Source organism: Leucoraja erinacea, chromosome 21 (assembly GCF_028641065.1).
Source record: "Leucoraja erinacea ecotype New England chromosome 21, Leri_hhj_1, whole genome shotgun sequence".
Classification (NCBI taxonomy): domain Eukaryota; kingdom Metazoa; phylum Chordata; class Chondrichthyes; order Rajiformes; family Rajidae; genus Leucoraja; species Leucoraja erinaceus.
Genome location: NC_073397.1, coordinates 31,405,337 through 31,425,577, shown reverse-complemented (window position 1 = coordinate 31,425,577; position 20,241 = coordinate 31,405,337). Strand labels below are relative to the sequence as shown.

The following is a 20,241-nucleotide window of genomic DNA, read 5'->3' as shown; positions in this document are numbered from 1 at the left end:
ATCAAAACCCTTAATTATTTTAAAGATGTCCATTAGGTCAACACTAGGCCATCTACAGTCTGCTCACCTTATGCTGAGCGTATGCCGTTTTGCATTTCTGGTGCTGTTCATGTAAGTCTTAGTTTGGAGATACAGCATGGAACCAGGTCCTTCTACCCACCAAGTCCATGCTGACCATCGGTTACCCATTCACACTGGCTCTATGTTACCCCACATTCTCATCCACTCCTGACACATTCGGAGCAATTTTACAGAGGCCAATGAACGGACGAGCCTGCACGTCTTTGGGATGTGGGAGGAGAATTCCCACATCCCAAAGGCAACTCAGGGGGTTACATGCATCTCCACACGGACAGGATCAAGCCCGATCTCTAGCCCTATGAGGCAGCAGCTCTACCAACAGCAGTGTCTTTTTTTATCCTTTCTATCTTGCCTAGAAACAAAATCCCAAGGTGTGCCTACTTTGAAGAAGTTCTCCGACGAGGACATTCTACAACATCTTCACTTGCTGCTCCCCCCCCCCCTGTGATTCCTCCTGCTGGCCGGCTCTAAGGCCACGTTTTAATCTAGACTCTCATATCTTTCATTCATTTGTTCTGTATCTCTCTATATCATTGCCTATTTCTCTCACTTCCCTTTCTCCTGACTCTGCGTCTGAAGAAGGGTCTCGACCTGAAACGTCGCCTTCTCCAGAGATGCTGCCTGATGCGCTGTTACTCCAGCTTTTCGTGTCTATCTTCGGTTTAAACCATCATCTACATTCTACAGTTCCTTCCGACAGCCCCTGAAACAAGATTGAGCCCCTGTAGACATAAAATGTTGTTTACGAAGTGATTGAGAACAGCTTAACAATGTTTTAATATCAGTCTGTTTGCTTCATGCACCAAGTAGTTATTATCTTGTCTGAGCAAATATATTGGGCCAGATTTTGCAGACAGCCCACAAAAAGTCCCCATTCTTTTTTTGCAATTCCCACTGAGATTTGTGGCTTTGTGGTGAAGCCCCATGTGCAGTGACTGATGTTACAACGGGGGGGGGGGGGGGGGGGGGGAACAGGCAGAACAAGCACTGGCCACAAAAACGCTGGAAGAAAATGGTAACAGCTTGCTGAGCCCTGCCTCTGACTTGGCCCGCTGTCAAAATGTTAAAACACAGAAGATAGACACAAAATGCTGCAGTAACAGCAGGACAGGCAACATCTCTGGAGAAAAGGAATGGATGACGTTTCGGGCCGAGCCCTTCTTCAGACTGAGAGTCGGGGGAGTGGGAAACAAGATATGGAAGGGGTACACAGAACATGTAAGGTGTGAAAAGAAAAGATCAAAGCGGACAATGCTCAAGGAAATATCTCATGGTTCATTGCTGGATGAGGGGAAGTTGACATCGAGGCAAACAGTAAAATTAACCAGGAGGGGCAGTGAAACGAGTGGGAGAACTAGGGTGGGGGAGGGAAAGCAAGGGTTAGTAAAAGTTAGAGAAATCAATATTCATACCGCTGGGTTGTAAGCTGCCCAAGCAAAATATGAAGTGCTGTTCCTCCACTTTGCGTTTGGCCTCACTCTGACAGTGGACGAGTGGTTAAAACACAGACTATTTCTGACATTTCAGAAACATTTATTTACATTATGAAACTTCAATGAAACACTTTTATACTTAATTCATTTATAACTGCCCTCCCTTGCATTTCTTTGTAAAAGGAATCACTCTTTATTGCATTTTTATCCATGAATGCTGCCTCACCCGCTGAGTTTCTCCAGCATTTTTGTTCGATTGTTCCAGCATCTGCAGTTCCTTCTTAAACAACTCTTTATTGCATAATTATGATTAGTTTGCTGCATTTTTGATGGAGCCTAACATTTAGGAGTCTTTGTTTCAGGATTCGATATTCTCTTATGCATGCCGCCTTCCGAACAGATCCTTTTATTATTATTGACCCATTCCTTCTCTCCATAAATGCTGCCGGTCCTGCTGAGTTACTCCAGCATTTTGTGGCCAGCCTTTTTTTTTATTGAATCTCTGCAGTTTGCAGTTGGGTGCTGTTTGTGCAGATACAGTAATGGTCCATTTGTTGCTTTTGTTGGTAAATACAATGTTTGCTGCTTGTCCTTTTGCTCTGACTCTGCACTCGGCACGTGTGATTAAACGGTGTTCTATTGCCAAGGATTAAACAGTAACCTGTGAGTTTGTGGCAGTTTTGATTTGGTTTTATTTCTCTTTCTCCTTCTCTTGAAGCCTCTTTTTTTTTTGTTCAATTCCCTTTAGTTTAATTTAGAGTTACAGCGCGGAAACAGGCTCTTCGGCCCACCGGGTCCGCGCCGACCAGCGACCCCCGCATATTAACCCTATCCTACACACACAATTTTGGTTTACATTTACCAAGCCAATTTACCTACATACCTGTACGTCTTTGGAGTGCGGGAGGAAACCGGAGATCTCGGAGAAAACCCACGCAGTCACGGGAAGAACGTACAAACTCCGTACAGACAGCACCCGTAGTCGGGATTGAAACCGGGCCTCTGGCGTTGTAAGCGCTGTAAGGCAGCAACTCTATCGCTGTGCCACAGTACTGCAACTTAGCAAAACAAAGAGACCAGTCTGGCATAGATGATTTACTGAAGCACCGAGAGATGCAGAAGCTGGAATCTTGAGCAAAACACACAGTGATGGGGAAACTCACCTGGGGGGGAAAAAAGGACAGGCGATGTTTCAAGATGGGTCCTGATGTGGAGTTCAGTGTTGTTGCTCTGATGTAGGGATGGCTGAATGCTATAAAATCCAATGATGGATAAGTTGGGTAATGGGACGGCACAGTGGTGCAGCACTAGAATTGCTGCCTTACAGCGCCAGAGACCTGAATTTGATCCTGACTACGGGTGCTGTCTGTACACAGTTTGTACGTTCTTCCTGTGACTGCGTGAGTTTTCTCTGGGTGCTCCGGTTTCCTCCCACGCTCCAAAGATTTGCAGGTTAATTGGCTTTGGTAAAATTGTCAATTGTTCCTAGCGTGCAGGATCGTGCTAGTGTACAGGGAGTTCACTGGTTGGCGTGAACCCGGTGGGCCGAAGGGCCTGTTTCCGTGCTGTATCTATAAAGTCTAAAGTCTAATACTCTGCACTATAAAAATATTGCAATGTACCTTTAAGTATTGGTGACGAGGGTTCTGTGTGAATGGTTGGGCACTGTCAGTGGGTGAGAATGTCTTTGGTCTGTAGATGCTGGTTTAAACCGAAGAGAGACACAAAAACCTGGAGTAACTAAGCGGGTCAGACAGCATCTCTTGAGAAAAGGAATAGGCAACGTTTTGGGTCGGGACCGAAGTATGCAGTTGGGTCACCTATTCCTTCTCTCCCGAGATGCTGCCTGACCCGCTGAGTTACTCCAGCATTTTGTGTCTATTTTAGGATGTCTTTAGTGTTTATTTCCAGAGAGAAGACCAACACAGACAAAGATAATCTAGCAAATCACGTTTAATGCATCGCATTTCCGCCGGGTGACGCCACCGTGGTCTTCGCCCCCCCCCCTCGCGGCCTACCAACTGGATTGGCGCGGCCTTTCTGGCCGGAGACCGGCCCAGACATTCAGCGACAGGCGCAGCGTGGAATTACCATTGTGGAGCCTGGGATCCTTGTTGAGGATGACCAGTGTCGGAGCTCCGTCCCCTCTTCGGTTAGAAGCGGCCGATTCGGGAAATCCAAGCCCAGAGTGTGTTCCGATCCGTCCCGACGTCGGAGTTTTGATCATCCCGGCGAGAGGGTCTGTACATCGGGCCGTCCGCAGCGGCGACTGCGGAGGGTTCAAGGCCCCGACCACGGTTGAAGAAAGAGGAAGATTGACTGAACTTTATTGCCTTCCATCACAGTGAGAATTGTTGATTCCACTGTGGTGGATGTTTATGATAAATTCTATTGTGTATCGTGTTTTTATTCGTATGGCTGTAGGGTAACTCAAATATCATTGAACCAATTGGTGCATGTGACAATAAATGTGAACTTGAACTTGATTTCTGGATTTGTTATACCGCACTTTCAGAGAGGTTGCTGAGTGGATGGTTTCAGTTCCTCTCCAGAGTGTGGTGGAATCTGAGTAACAAATGACCCTGTGCATTTGGTTCCTGTCGATGCATGCAGACCAGGGTTACCAAAGATGGATGTTTCAAACAGGCCTTGGGTAAAGAGCCCAACAGATATATTCATCATTTGTTTTCAGAATCTGCGTATTGGCGGTAAGGCCAGCAATAATTGTGCGTCTCTAACTGCCTTCTCGTCACCACCTTGAAGTCTTCTGGTGAAGATGCCTCAATATACATTGGAAAGGATCCTGGTGCTTCCATGATTTGGATAAAGTGACAATAAGGATCAGCCACTAATATCAACGTCGAGATGGCGTGGGATCTGCAGGTTGCGTCTATTACCATCAGTTTTGTGAGACAAGACACAAAATTTACCGGAGTAACTCAGCAGGTCAGGCAGCATCTCTAGAGACCGCGAATAGGTGACGTTTCGGGTGCCAATCTAAAATGTCACCTTCCCATGTTCTCCAAAGAGGCCAATTTACTGGATGTTTTCAAGAGAGAGTTAGATGTAGCTCTTTGGAATCAAGGGAATATTGGGGAGAAAGCAGGAACAAGGGACTGATTTTGGATGATCACCCATGATCATATTGAATGGCGGTGCTGGCTCGAAGGGCCAAATGGCCTACCCTATATTTCTATGTTTCTACGCTGCCTAACCAGCCGAGCTCCTCCAGCACTTGTGTTCTTACTCAAGATTCCAGCATCTGTAATCTTGTATCTCTGAGTTATCTTCACTGTTAACTCTGGAAGGGGAATTCAGCGATGGCTTGGTTATCGATGATGTCCATGTTGTAGAGAGAAGTCAATAAAAGTGAAGAAATGAAGCCTCCAAGAATTACATCATGGCTTACCATGACTCGGTCATTAACTGTAATTCCTAATTCGTTGCTCCTTCAAAAGCTGGAACTGTGAAGCTGAGACTTGTTTGGCCAGTAGCCGCATCTCAGTCAAAGGCAGTTCATGTGGCCACAGTGTCATTAGCAGCATCTGTAGATTTGAGTGCACCCGTTTTCTTTGCATTAACCGGCTTACAATTGACAACACTGTTTATCTTGGACCATTCACCAGACTTTCTCTTGCCTGACCTGATTAGCAATGCAGAGAATCTGGTTTAAAAAAATTAATAAAAACACCACCTATATCTACAATAATCTAAAATGGCACATCAACGCAGACCACATCATCAAGAAAGGACAACAATGCCTATACTTCCTCAGACAGCTCAAAAAGTTCAGAGTCTACAAACACCTCCTGGTCCATTTCTATCAATCCATCATCGAAAGCATCATCACCTCCTCAATCACAGTCTGGTACGGAAACACTGACAGTCACTCACTACACAGAATACAGTGCATTGTCTCCAAGGCCTCCCGGATCATCAACTCCCCCCTCCCCTCAATCCATTCCACTTACCTCCAACGTACCTCAAAACGGGCAATAAAGATCATCTCGGACCTCTCCCACCCAGCCAACCACCTCTTCCAGTCTCTCCCTTCAGGGAGGCGCCTCAGGTCACTTGCTACAAAATCCACCCGCTTTAAAAACAGTTTCTTCCCCTCAGCAATAAGAACACTCAATTCCCTCCAATAACAGACAATACTAAGGACTTTTGATGTATTCAGAGTCTTGTCTATGGTCTTTGTCTGTTCTTTTGCACTATGTATTGTTGGTGAGATTTGTGATTTGTGATGTGGTATGGATGCACTTTATTACTGTGATCTGTGTAGTTATTAGTGTTAATGTGACTAAAGCAGTGTACCATCATGTACCGAACTTAAGTACCACCAACCCTGGTGGCGTGGCAAATAAAGATTCTATTCTATTCTATTTCATTACTCCTCAGAAATTGAGCAATAGTCCAGTATTGCTGGAATTAGCACTGATTGATCCATTTGCAGTATCTAAAGCTGATCTTTTCTTTTATAATATTATCTATGCGTCGAGTGTTTACTGGGCTGTTATGCTGCTGCTAGTAAGAATTTGATAGTTCCACTATCGGTACATAGAAACATAGAAATTAGGTGCAGGAGTAGGCCATTCGGCCCTTCGAGCCTGCACCGCCATTCAATATGATCATGGTTGATCATCCAACTCATTACATTGCAATTAAACGCTCTTGGCTGTATCATTGTAGGATTAAACAGTATTGCATGTACGTGAATTGGATTTGAGGTTTACAAACTGTTCGCCATGCTGTAGAATTGGAGCATTGTTTTGGATGAAGATTACCCAAGGAAATTGCTTAGCCAAAGGCTTAACTGCGTCTGATAACATGACCTCCGATCACTTTCTAGCTAGGGGCAGGCCCCCGAGCTCCCAGATGGCAGAAATGATGTTGCAGTTAAAGCATTCAGCTTTTGAATGAATCTGAACTCGATGAAAGGTCTTAAGTTGGCTGTGACCGATTGTGAAAGTGATTGGTCACCATCCGTGGTCAGACTTGTCATAACAAATAACTTACTTTAAAAATGTTACAATGGCAATCTGCAGGCATACTATTTATTTGGCATATGGTTTAGTCTGTCTAGTTTCCTGTGGAATTATAGCACTATTGTGGTGTGTTGATGAATCAGGGTTAGATCCCAATGTTTTATTAAGCCAGAACTTTCAGAGTAATTTGATCTGTTTCAAACCCGTACATTCCATACATTCTTACTCTGAGAAAGGCACCTCATGGTTCACTTCTTCCTGTTTCCTTCAGTTAAAGTAGAATTTGTATGATGGCTGCCAAATAAGGAAATGGGTCTATTTGTAAATCTCCTTAATAAGGGTTGAAAGATGAAACAGAAACTGAGGAACAATGGGCAATGAAGGCAAATCCGAGTGAATGAACAGAATCCAAATTGATGCAAATAAAAAAGTATAAAGAGGAAAGCATTGGATTGCAAGAGGAAAAATGGCTGGAAAAGTAATGGGCCTGTCCCACTTAGGTGACTTTTTAGGAGACTATGCAGTCGCCACATGGTCGCGGGTGGTTGCCGGGGAGTCGCCTTCATGGTCGTGAGGAGTTCCCGCATTCTGGGAACTAGTCGCGGCCTCATTATGGTCGCTGCAAATTTTCCAACATGTTGAGAGTAGTGAGAATTCTCGTGCCGTAGATGGGTTGCCAGGAGGTCGAAGGTTCTCATAGGTTCTTGTAGATTGTAGCCGGTGCTTGGGGGGGAAAAAATCGTAAGCAGTAAACAAGGATAACCGACCAGTAATGTTAAATGTCCGCCGAACTTCACGGCCTTGTAACTCTGGTTTCTTAAAAGTTCTTCTCCTCCCCTCTTTTAAAGGACTTACCGTACACTGTGCTTTAGCTGTTTTAATTACAGCGCCAACCTTCTTGTTCATCGCAGTGTGGGTCTGTATCACCTTGGCTTTGCACCGTGTGAATTTCAGACAGCGCTCCCTCCGCTTGCTCTGTCCTCCGCCTGTGATGTGTTTGTGTGTGTGTGTGCGCACATGTTCCAACTTGACAGTCGCCGTGAATCGAGGTACCGTGAAAAGCCTTTAGTTTAGTTTAGAGATACAACGTGGAAACAGCCCCTTCGTCCCACCGAGTCGGCACCGACCTGCGATAGCAGCATATTAACACAATCCTACAGACATGAGGGACAATTTACATTTATACCAAGCCAATTGACCTACAAACCTGCACGTCTTTGGAGTGTGGGAAGAAACAGAAGATCTCGGAGAAAACTCACGCGGTTATGGGGGGAGAACGTACAAACTCCGTACAGACGGCACCAGTAGTCGGGATCGAACCCAGGTCTCCGGCGCTGCAAGTGCTGAAAGGCATCAACTCTACCGCTGCGCCACCGTGACGTCCCTTTGTTAGTAATGACTCGAGAATGGAACCAAGGTACACAAAATTGCTGGAGAAACTCAGCGGGTGCAGCAGCATCTATGGAGCGAAGGAAATAGACGACGTTTCGGGCCGAAACCCTTCTTCAGACTGATGGGGGGTGGGGGGGGGGGAGAAGGAAGGAAAAGGGGAGGAGGAGGAGCCCGAGGGCGGGCGGATGGGAGGGTGGGAGGAGACAGCTAGAGGGTTAAGGAAGGGGAGGAGACAGCAAGGGCTAGCAAAATTGCCATCCAGCCCACAATGGTGGTGGAACCATACACTCTCAGCAAAGGAGAAATGTGGGACTGGCCCCATGGGGATGGCTGTGTGAAAGAATGGGAACAAATCACCCTCTGCGATAATCCTCAACGCTGGTGCACCGCAAGGCTGCGTTCTCAGCCCCCTTCTTTACTCCTAGTACACCCACGACTGTGTACCCGTGTACAAATCTAATTCAAATTCACAGTCGTCACCGCCATTGTGGGCCGGATGTCAAATAATGATGAGACAGAGTATAGGAAGGAGATTGAGAATCTTGTGTCCAGATGTCGTAGCAACAACCTTTCTCTCAGCGTCAGCAAGACAAAGGAGATACTGAGCGACACATACCCCAGTTTGCCGAAGTGGAGATGGTTGAAAACTTCAAATTCCAAGGAGTCAATATCACCAACAAATTCTCCTGGACCACCCATATTGACGCAACGACCATGTGAACACACCAACGCCTCTACTCCCTTAGAAGGCTTAGGAAGTTTGACATGTCCCCTACAGCCTTCACTAACTTCTACAGTTGCACCATAGAAAGCATTTTATCAGGATGCATCACAGCTTGGTTTGGGAACAGCTCCACCCAAGACCGCAAGAAATTGCAGAGAATTGTGGACGTAGCCCAGACCATCACACACCACACCTCTCGCTGCCTCGGCAAGACCAGCAGCATAAACAAGGACCAGACCACCCTGGCCACTCCTCCCTCCCCTCTCCCATCAGGCAAAAGGTATAGAAGTGTGAAAATGCACACCTCCAGATTGAGGGACAGTTTCTTCCCAGCTGTTATCAGGCAACTGAATCATCCTACCACAACCAGAGAGCAGTGCTGAACTACTATCTACCTCTTTGGTGACCCTCGGACCATCTTTGATTGGACTTTGCTGGCTTAACCTTGCACTAAATGTTATTCCCCTCTGTGTCTATACACTGTAAACAGCTCGATTGCAATCATGTATTGTCTTTCTGCCGACTGGATAGCATGCAACAAAGACTTTACACTGTACACATGACAATAAACGTAACTGGAACTGTCGTCAGGATCGAACCCGGGTCTCGGGCGCTGTAAGACAGCAACTCTTCCAGCTGCACCACTCTGTGCTATATAAGGATTAGGTCTTGATGTTAATTTGAGATGCTCAGTTTAAGTATTTTAGCACATGGACCTTGCATTGCCTTGGGAATTGAATTTTTATTGTTGGACTGCAAATAGTTGGACACAGTTCCAAGGCTGATCTGTGATGGGAAATGTTTTCCTGGATACACACGCACGCACACAGAGCCCTTCGTGAGGATTTTGTACCCAGATCCAGTTTCGTACATTTTATTTTGTTTTTTTTTAACAAAGTTTTGCTTACTGTAAAATAAACTACATGTACACAGCAGACGAAATGTGTAAGATGGAACTGCAGATGCTGGTTTACACCGAAGATAGACACAAAATGCTGGAATAACTCAGCGGGACAGGAAGCATCTCTGGAGCAAAGGAATGGGTGACGTTTAGTGTCGAGACAATCTCCTTCAGACTCTGAGAGACAGCGGGGACTCCCGCACGATATGGAAGGCTGTAAGGTGAGAAAAGGAAAGATCAAAATGGAAGATGATCACGGAAATGTACGATGGTTCTTTGTTGGTTGAGGGGAAGGTGACAACGAGGCATACAAACAGTAAAATTAATCAGGAGGACGGTGAAACTAGTTGGAGAACCAGGGTGGGGGAGTGATGGAGAGAGAGGAAAAGCCCCCGACCCCCATCTCTATCAGTCTGAAGAATGGTTCCGACTCGTAACCACCTATTCCTTTTCTTCAGAGATGCTGCCCGCTGAGTTACTCTATTTTGTGTCGACCTTCTTGCATGTATACTGCATTCCACTGGCCGAGCTTGGAAACAGCAGTATAATTTATCCTTTCAATCTGTCGTTAGAAAGTCTGACCTGGAAGCTTACGATCCCGTCAGCAAACAATTGAGAAGCAGCCAGGAGTATTAGACTTTTTTTTTTAACACCATCACAACTGGCTTTTCCAATGGGAAAAGATATCCTGCCTTTTCTCAGTACGAGTTTTGTCTGCATTTCAGATCAATGCGATATTGGAATGAATCTTATTAAATGTACTCCAAACTAGAAAGGTTGCCGAGAAAGTATGTAGTTGCTGCTCAGCTTGTCTCTGCTGGAAGTCGATATATATATATATATTTGAGTCTCAGACCATTTGTTCTTCGGCCTTTTGTATTGCTGACAAGCTGCTACAAGTAATGAAAGTTTCATTTAACTTGTGTCTTACACCAGCTGACCTTGGCATAACATTGGCAGCAGCTGTGGGTAATGCGTTGTCTCGATGTGATAAAACGGAACTACAGATGCTGGTTTATACCAAAGATAGACACACAACGCTGAAGTAACTCAGCGGGCCAGGCAGCATCTCGCCGCCAAAAGTCGGTTAACTAGTTACACAGTTCACAACAATGTATTCCCCCCCCCTTGGGATACACTCTGTCCCTAGTCAACAATTGGCCTATCAGGGAACCTCCCTGCCTCAGGTCATCTGTTGTTGGGCCTAATTTGTCCTGGTCTTCTGAACCTTCTGAATTTTGTAGTCGGCAGGGCAATACTCTGCATATCGCCAACATGGACAATTTAACATTTATACCAAGCCAATTAACCTACAAACCTGTACGTCTTTGGAGTGTGGGAGGAAACCGAAGATCTCGGAGAAAACCCACGCAGATCACGGGGAGAACGTACAAACTCCGTACAGACAGCACCCATAGCCAGGATTGAACCCGGGTCTCTGGCGCTGCATTTTTGCTGTAAGGCAGCAACTCTACCGCTGGGCCACCGTGACTGCCCAGTAGCCCCTCCACTCCTCCTTACAATCAGTTTGAAGAAGGGTCCCGACCCGAAATGTCACCTATCCATGTTCTCCAGAGATGCTGCCTGACCCAAGTAGTCTCAATGACTCTGTCTCTGCAATTTCATTCAACTATAGAGCTGGAAAATATGGATCTTTCCCAGGTTAGGAACGCACCAATTATGTAATTAAATAGTGTAGGTAAGACTAGTGTAGATGGGCCATGTTGGTCGCTGTGGGCAAGTTCGGCCTGTTTCCACGCTGTATGACTCTGTGACTTCACAATAAGGGTCCCAACTCGAAACGTCACCTATCCATGTTCTCCAATGATTCTGCCTGGCCCGCTGAGTTACTCAGCACTTTGTGTCATTCAGGGTAGATGTTTTCAATGATGGGGGAGACACAAACGGGGAATGTAGCTACAAAATATGCAGCCGGTCATTTAATAGTGAGGTGTGTAGAATTATTTTTCTAAGCGTAATGAATCTCTGGAATTATCTGCCACTGAGGAGATGGGCTGTTAATCTGTGATATATTTATAGTGGAGAAAAATATTTTGAAAGAATGGGAAATTGAGGGATAAGGGAAATTGTCGTGGAGGAGGAGTTGTAGTACTCTTATGATAAAATATATGAAACCATACATTAAATCATGAGGGTGGATGCAAGGTCTTTTACCCAGATTAGGGGCATCGTGAGCCAGAGGGCATAGATTTAAGATGAGAAGCGATAGATTTAATCGGAAAAACAACATTTAAAAGACATTTGGACAAGAACACGGGGAGGAAAGGTTTCGAGGGATATGACGCAACCCCGGCCAGATGGGACTAAAGGGCCTGTCCCACTTACGCAACCTTTTCGGCGACTGCCGGCACCCGTTATAGGTCGCCGAAAATTTTCAACATGTTGAAAATTCAGCGGCGGCCAGAAAGACGCTATGACTCTTTGGGTGACTAGGCGACCTCTCATGATCATACAGGCGACCTCTCATGATCATACAGGCGACCCCCTGTGACATGCCCCCTGGTGACGCCCACGACATGTTGCCAGGGTGTCGCCTGTATGGTCGTGAGAGGTCCCCTAGTCGCCCAAAGTGTCGTAGAGTCTTTCTGGTCGCTGCTGAATTTTCAACGTTTTCGGCGCCCTTTGACGGATGCTGGCAGTCGCCGTAAAGGTGGCGTAAGTGGGTCAGGCCCTTAATGTTTAGTTTGGTTTAGAGATACAACGTAGAACGGGGCCCTTCTATTTGCTTGGAAAAAAACGTAACCGTTAAAATTCCTTTCACTTATGCCCACCGAGTCCACGTCGACCAGCAGTCCTCTGAGTCCTGCATACACTAGGGTCAATTAATAATATACCAAGCCAATTAACTTACAAAACCCGTACGTCTTTGGAGTGTGGGAGGAAACCAAAGATCCTGGTAGAAAATCCACGCAGATCACTAGGAGAACATACAAACTCCTTATAGCCTGTATAGACTATATAGAGACATATTCTGTATAGTCAAGATCGAACCCTGGTCTCGGGCGCTGTAAGGCAGCAACTCTACCGCTGCGCTACAGTGCTGCCCCTAGATGGTTGGCATGTCTGTCAGCATGGGCAAGTTGGGCCGAAGGGCATGTTGTGACTTTACGATTCTCTGACTCTAGTCAGCATGGGGACGCGGAGGCGGGAGGAGGAGGTGGAAGAAGCTGTCCTTCCTGCAAATAAACTGTCAAGAAGGTGTTTCTAGTTTTGTGTAATGCATTGCCAGATTTCTGTTCATGTATGTTGACTATAATTCTGATTCCATCTGATTTTAATCGTTTGTTGTGGGTTGTGTTATCCTTGTTTTGATATTAGGTACCGATGCCTACAAATGGGCCTCAAATGACGAAAGTTGATGAATCATTAGCAGAATTCATTTCTTCTACACGGACTGGTCGAAGGGATGCTCTACCTGACATAACCGATTCAGGGCCAGCTTCAAGAACAGACGTGGCCAAAAGCACTGTAGACGTGTCAAAAAGTTCGATCAAACCCGAAGGTTTGCATTTACGCCCAGATTTTAATACGTTTTAACAAACTAACCACTAGGATTGAGCACTGATGGAGATCATTTTTGCAGCTTGGGTTATTACAAATTTCTAACCTTTATGAATGGTATATGCAAAGCTATCTCTTGTAAGCATGCCAACCAAATCCAATATATGCTTCTGATGTGAATACACACAGTTTACTCAAAAACTAAGAGGTTGGTGAAAGATTAGATTTGTTTCAGGATTTAAACTCTGAAAGGAATGGCTGAGAGGAGGGAAGGAATCTTTCTCTTATTCTTGCCCACATTTCACGTACACACATACAAACCACCCATCCATCCCTCTAAGCGCAAAGGTCTGATACATCCGAGAGACATAAGATCATCAGAGTTCCCTCAACAAATTAGTTTAGTTTGGAGATACCTTTGGCCCACTGAGTCCGCGCCGAACAGCGATCCCCGCACTACAAGCACTGGGGCAATTTACAATTTTTGCCAAAACCAATTAACCTACAAACCTGTGCGTCTTTGGAATGTGGGAGGAAACCGGAGTTGCCGGAGAAAACCCACGCAGGTCACGGGGAGAAACTTACAAACTCCGTACAGACAGCATCCGTAGTCAGGATCGAACCCGGGTCTCTGTACCCAGTAGGGAGGCAGAAGAGAACTTTTCTAGCTGGCAATAAAACAAATATTTTAGATGAGGAAATTAGTTATTCTATCTTAATGCATTTTGGCATCAACTAGCCATGCCTGCTAAACGTATATGACAGAATCTTAAATTTAGTTGATCAAATACATTATTTATTATTGAAGTACATTTTAAATTATTTATTAGTTTGCCCAACCTTTCTTTGTATTTCGGGCATTTCTGTATTTTATTTTGAGTCCTTTAAAGTTTAAAAAGAACAACAGTTTGCAGAATCTTCTAAGATAATTGTTAACTAATATAAACACACGCAAGGTTTGATGATATGCCCATATATATTTTAAAAACGTGTGTTGGGCACCCCCTTATAGTTTTATTTTTCTTAGTCATTGTCATAGAGTGATACAGCATGGAAATGGGCCCTTCGGCCCAACTTGCCCACACCAGCCCCCACAAATGACCAGCTACACTAGTCCCACCTGCCTGCGCTTAGTCCATATCCCTCCAAACCTGTCCTATCCCATGTGCCTGTCTAACTACTTCTTAAACATTGGGATAGTCCCTGCCTCAACTACCTCCCCTGGCAGATTGTTCCATACACCTACCACTCTTTGCGGAAAAAGTTATCCCTCAGATTCCAACTAAATTTTTTCCCCTTCACCTTAAGCCCATGTACCCCGGTCCTCGATTCACCTACTCAGGGCAAGAGACTCTGTACATCTACCCGATCTATTCCTCTCATGGTTTTATACACAAACTATTTTGAAATTCTGTTCATTTTTGCCGTATGGACTAGTTGGTTTGTGTCATCTGACTGAAATTGGTGTGTGTGGCAAATATGTTGTTTTCTAACACTTGCCCTTTTCTCTGCAGATTGGAATCAATCAACAAGCACTGTTAAAGGAGCACAGCCTCCCCCTGGCAAAACAGCAAGCCAAGAGAAGACCCCCTCTAAGTGAAAGGATGACTGAGAATGTGGGTGGTGGGCATGAATCTAGTTTTGACCATGCCCTATGTAATAATCTCTGAAGAAGTGTCATCCTTTCCCATACAAAAAGGATAATTCAAAGAACTATGTAATTCAAAGAAATTGATATATATACTAGATTTAATTTATCTACACCAATTAGCATTGTTGAGTTTTTTGTTCTAAGCTCTGATATATCAGCTACAGTACATGATAACTGGTATTTGGAGAGTAAAAATAAAATATAAATATTTGCATTCAGTTGAATATTATTTAATATCCACAGTTTGTTTGCTGTCTTTTGGATTGCATGGACCATTAATTACTGATCCTTATCAGTTTGTTACAAAAAGGTAATCAAGGAGGCTAAATAATATCAATTAAACGCCACAACTCCACTAGATGTCCCACAAGGTGATGGGATTCATCTTTTCTTGTTAGACAGAATTTTGTACATCATCAGCTATTATATTTGCCCATTTCTGGGTGTTTGTGGTGGACTTATGAATAGGAAACCGTTTCGGAACAGCGACTTCTGTAGAGGGACCACAAGCTACCTGAACTTGGAAAGCAACTGAATTTATTGCTGGCCAAGCAGACTGAAGAAATGGTTCTGGTGCAGCCCAGAGTCTAAACCAGGCTAGGTATATAAGAGTGGTTTATTCATTGATATCCTGCACAGAACATGAAGTAGAGGGAAAGAAAGATAGCATTAAGAGAGGGGTGAAAGTGAGAGCATGTGCTCAGCAACCACTTGCTCACGTTTTTAAAACTGCTGTCTAGGTGGCAGTGTCACAAATGTTCTTTCTCTTCTGGAAGAGTAAGGCAGCTCAATTGGCTCCTGTCTACTTGCCACATGTGAGGTAACTGGACACTCCAGTCTAATTTAAACTTTGATAGTCATGTGTTCTAATAGTTTCACTTATTTCTACAGCAAACCCCAGCCTACTAAGTCTCAACTGACTTGCAAACGTATAATATAAATTAGTTCCTGTATGTGCATCACAGTGTTTGGTGATTTGTACTCTGGACACCTCAAAGTTGAATTGGTATAGTTGCATTGAAAATCAATAAATATCTGGAATCAAAAGTTTTAATCCACTTCTGATGATTCAAAGTTGCTATTCCAAATGATTCTACACGTCTTGCACATCTAATTTAGAGATACAGCGCGGAAACGGGCCCTTTGGCCCACCGAGTCCACGCCGACCAGCGATCCCCGCACACTAACACTAACACTGTCCAACACTCGAGGGACAATTTCCCATTTTACCGAAGTCAATTAATCCACAAACCTGTACGTTTTTGGAGTGTGGGAGAAAACCGGAGCACCCAGAGAAAACTCACAGAGTGAACAAGCAAACTCCGTACCGACAGCACCCAAAGTCAGGATCAAACCTGGGTCTCTGGTGCTGTAAGGTAGCAACTCTACCACTGTGCCCCCCGTGCTTATCCAATTGGAGACTACTCGTGTTCAATGTGAGATGGATTATCCAACCTATTCCAAAATTAGTTACTGATCACTTGGTTATCTTGCAAAATATTCTGTTTTCTCTCTCCATCAAAGAAATAGATTTTTTTTTTCTTGAGAGAGAGTTCGTACATCAGGATGAGAATTTTAAAATCAAAGTGAGGCATAATTTAGGAGCCAGCATAGGTCATCAAGTATAGGAGAAATGGGACTTGCTTTGAATGTGGATACATGTAACAGGGATTTGAAAGACTTGAAGAAGGAGGGAAGTAAAATGGGAATGCCAGGCTGGGGAGAAGTGGTTTAGTTGAGTCTAAAGGTAACAAGATAGAATCATAGTCATACAGTGTGGAAACTGACCCTTTAGCCTAGCTTGCCCACACTGGCCATCATGTCCCATCCACAATAGTCTCACCTGCCTACGTTTGGCCCGTATCCCTCTTATCCCTGTACCTATCTAGATGTTTCTTAAACGTTGCAATAGTACCTGCCTCAACTACCTCCTCCATACACCTGCCACCTTTTGTGTGGAAAACATTACCCCTCGGGTTCCTATTAAATCTTTCCCCACTCACCTTAAACCCCTGTCCTCTGTGTCCTTGGGTTCTCGATTCCACAACTCTGGGCAAGAGACTCTGTTCATCTACCCGATCTATTCCTCTCGTGGATGAGACAAACTATTTGGCACACAGGCAGTGATAGGTGATGCATTGGAGGCTGCAATGGGTGTTCCAAGTCATAACATGGGCATGATGTTCAAATCGGAGGCTCAAATGCGATGATGGGTTTGTGGGCAATAGGTTTTGTTTTTTAGATGGATATCATGAAGAGATTGTACAGCTGAGGAAAGTGGCTTCTGGTGGGGATTGCAAGCTCTTCCATCTCTCTTTCTAATGCTACATCATAGTCACATGGTCAGAGTCCATGTGCATTTGGAAGAAATGTCTGCTTTTCAGACAATGTAAGGCAGCAGCTGCCAATTTAATAGGGGAGGGGACAACAACATCATTTATCAAAAGATTAGTGGAAATCCTGTTCATGCTGCATTATTGAAGTTTCTATTGAAATTATAGTACAAGCCAGAGGAAAAAAAATCATGTTCATGTGCTAAAAGCAGAATAAGGCCATTTGACCTTTTCCTTTCTATCCTTTTCATATGATTTTTTTCCCCTCAGTCTTGAACCATATATAATTCCAATAGAAACTTCAATAATGCAACAGGATTTCCAATAATCTTTTGAGTCTATTCCGCCATTAAGAATAAGGAATAAGCCATTTAGAACGGAGACGAGGAAACACTTTTTCTCACAGGGAGTGGTGAATCTGTGGAATTCTCTGCCTCAGAGGGCAGTGGAGGCAGGTTCTCTGGATACTTTCAAGAGAGAGAGCTAGATAGGGCTTTTAAGATTGGGGATGATCAGCCATGATCACATTGAATGATGGTGCTGGCTCGAAGGGCCGAATGGCCTACTCCTGCACCTATTGTCTATTGTCATTCAATCATGGCTGATCTATCTTCCCCTCTCAACCCCATTCTCCTGCATACTCCCCGTAACCCCTGACACCTGGACCAATCAAGAATCTATCTACTTCTCCCTTTTAAAAATAAAACCATGAACTCCAATACAAGATCAACAGAGTGCTGATGCTTGATGGATGGGAATACAAAGCACCACCCTGAACCTGTGCAGTTTTACATAGCAACTAGCAACATATTTCCATGACCATTTGGGCTTTTTTTCCCCATTGGCACAGTGGGTGATATAATGAAATAATTTAAAATAAAGAAGTATGTTTCAGGTTTTTATCAGTTTACAGTGAAGAATCTTAGAATGGGTGGCCAGTGAGGCAAGGCTATGGAGCAAAGAGAGAGAAGTCCTCATGCTCAAAGGCATGAGGCTTTAAGCTTAATTTCCAGCATAAATGGTATTGATTGTGGCCATGAATTTCCGGCTGCATTGAAGACGATTCTTAAGCATTGTAACAGAAGCTCAATTAGCATTTATTCAAGGTGAGTTCCCTCTATATTTCCACCAATGTTAAGGGTGTTCTGATGAAATGTTAGACCTTTGTTAACATGTAGAATGAATGGATGAATAATGACAATAAGTAATGAGTAATAATGACAATACAATGAGTAATACAGCATGGAAACAGGCCCTTCAGCTCAACTTGCCCATACCGACCAACATGTCCCATCTACACTAGTCGCACCTGCCTGCGTTTGGCCCATATCCCTCTAAACCTGTCCTATCCATGTACACGTCTAATTGTTTCTTAAATATTGTGTTAGTCCCTGCCTCTACCCTCCTCCAGCATCATTTACACATCATTATCTTTGTGTGCTCCCATTGCATGGCCTTGAGTGCTCAATGATTATCCTGCACAGCTAACAATGTTGTATAGGAAGGAACTGCAGATGCTGGTTTACACCAAAGATAGACACAAAATTCTGCAGTAACTCAGCAGTAAGGAGGAAACTCTGGAGAAAAGGAATAGGTGCAATAACCTCTCTCTTTGTTCCCCCTCTGTGATTCCCCCACGTTGACCATTGTGGGCTCTTTGATCATCAGTGTCGGCTCCGATCTGTTCTGTACCTTTTCATACCTCTAGTTTCCCCTCTCCCCTGACTCTGAGTCTGAAGAAGGATCTCAACCCAAAATGGTCAGAGAGTAGGGATAAAGAGGTGGTAATCTAACAGGCAGCATCTCTGGAGAAAAGGAATAGGATCGCGACCCAAAATGGGTCTCTCTGTCTCTTGGTGCTTGGCCAATGCTCGTGAAAACTCCTGCAATTAAAATGTAAGTTCTGTGTGGAACATAACGGAATCTGCTGCGATCATTCTTCCAAAGGAATTCTACACAAGAGCGGAACTATTATGCTTTTCAGCTTTTTGAGTTTACCCTAAGTATCTCAGCTGCGCTAAAGTTTCTATACAAGGTAAACAATGACCTAGTTGTATGTGCTTCACAATTCAGAGCTCATTGATATTAACTAGTGTTTTGTAGATGTATAGAGGATTACATTTATATGCACACTACATCACTGTTCCTTTGCTGCCATGATGATAATTAATTGTCTTTTGATTCTGATTAAGTTGAAGCATTGCCAACTCGTGTACATGCCAACCCTGTCAAGTATGCGTAGGTTATTTTGTTCGAACCTATAACAGAAACAGAGGTCCTATTTTTATCCACCATTTGAGAATCAGGATTATATATTTTGTATATTCAAGGTTCATATTCTCAACGTATCATATTTAAAAGCAGTTTAAGTAGGCTTTAGATTGGTAGTCTATGAATATGCAGTATTAGAGGCGTTAAACTAATGACCAAGTCCAATCACTCACAACTGGTGGGCTGGCAGTTGACTCCTGGCTATTCCTGAAAATTCCATTTTAAGCAGGGTGCAAGGACACCAAATTCACATGCAGTTTCATACCGTTTCAAGCAGGTTTCAAGACCACTAAAGAGAGCGAGTCGTGACCTCTCCCTCCTCCATCTTGCAGAGACAGAGCCACGCCCACACTTCTGGGTTTTATAGTCCCTCCCCCTCCCAGCAGAAGAGGCGTGGCCTTCATGGCATGATTGACAGGAGCGAGAATCCCAACATTTTTTAAACAATAATAACTCTTATTATTCATCGATGGGAAAAATCCTCGGCACCTGATGAGCGGAGGGGGACTTCAAGTAAGATGGCCAAAAATCACAGCCGTTCATGGTAGCGTTTATCCTAAAATCAATATACAACATAAACAGGAAGTGGTCAAGATTAGAATTTTTATTATATAGACAGCAAGGCAACTTTAGCATTCTCAAACCAACTTTTCAATTAGACAAGGCATTCTCAAACCAACTTTTCAATTAGGGAAGGCAACTTTAATTAGGCAAGGCAACTTTAATTCGGCAACACAGCTTTAGCATTTCCAAACCAATGGCAACACAGCTTTAGCATTTCCAAACTATATTTTCAAACCACATTAAGGGCATTGACAGGTCAGTAAAACCACTCAGTTTAGTACACATGTGTTCAGTGTTATTCACAGCTCAGACTGAGAGACGTGATCCTCTTGCTCCCCCATCTTGCAGAGACTGGCTGAGGCACTCAACGCTTCCGGGTTT

General features: G+C 44.2%; 1 long non-coding RNA gene across 1 annotated transcript in view; it reads left to right on the top strand.

The window, feature by feature from the left end:
- The window catches only part of LOC129707474 (uncharacterized), a 53,402-nt gene extending 33,413 nt beyond the window's left edge, over positions 1–19,989 (top strand). Inside the window, exons 2-3 of the long non-coding RNA XR_008725190.1 lie at positions 12,859–13,042; positions 14,556–19,989. This is a non-coding gene — a long non-coding RNA (uncharacterized LOC129707474). The remainder of the gene's footprint in view (positions 1–12,858; positions 13,043–14,555) is intronic.
- The last annotated feature ends 252 nt before the right edge of the window (positions 19,990–20,241 follow it).